Genomic DNA, 380 nt, shown 5'->3' with positions numbered 1-380 from the left:
AATCTCATCGGTACCTCTCCTCGCCTGTACACTCCAACCCCTCTACCTTCGTCGAATCCTCCGTGCGCACTGGAAGATGCAACCCGCGAATATCGAGTAACCGCGATTACGTTCGATCCGCCGACGGAACCACCCAAGGTACCACGTACCGCCAGCCCACGAGACCCCAGAGGGCCGTACTTCAAATATCTAAGGACGGAAATACTTCATCACTACCAGGATGGGATCGCTCCAACCCAAGGATTCCCCAACATAACAGAGCTAAAAGCACAGGCCAGACTGCGGACACTGTCACAGCATCGCGTCATCCACTGGTTACAAGGGTCCACCCCTGCTGAGCCTGGTGTAACTACCCCAGCGCAGCCATCTCAAGGTTAGGG

The sequence above is a fragment of the Odontomachus brunneus genome, unplaced genomic scaffold, assembly GCF_010583005.1.
Source record: "Odontomachus brunneus isolate Ranch 3 - 2012 unplaced genomic scaffold, Obru_v1 Obru_scaffold_345, whole genome shotgun sequence".
Lineage (NCBI taxonomy): Eukaryota > Metazoa > Arthropoda > Insecta > Hymenoptera > Formicidae > Odontomachus > Odontomachus brunneus.
The sequence above is the reverse complement of the archived record's forward strand: the minus strand, read 5'-3'. Positions refer to the sequence as shown.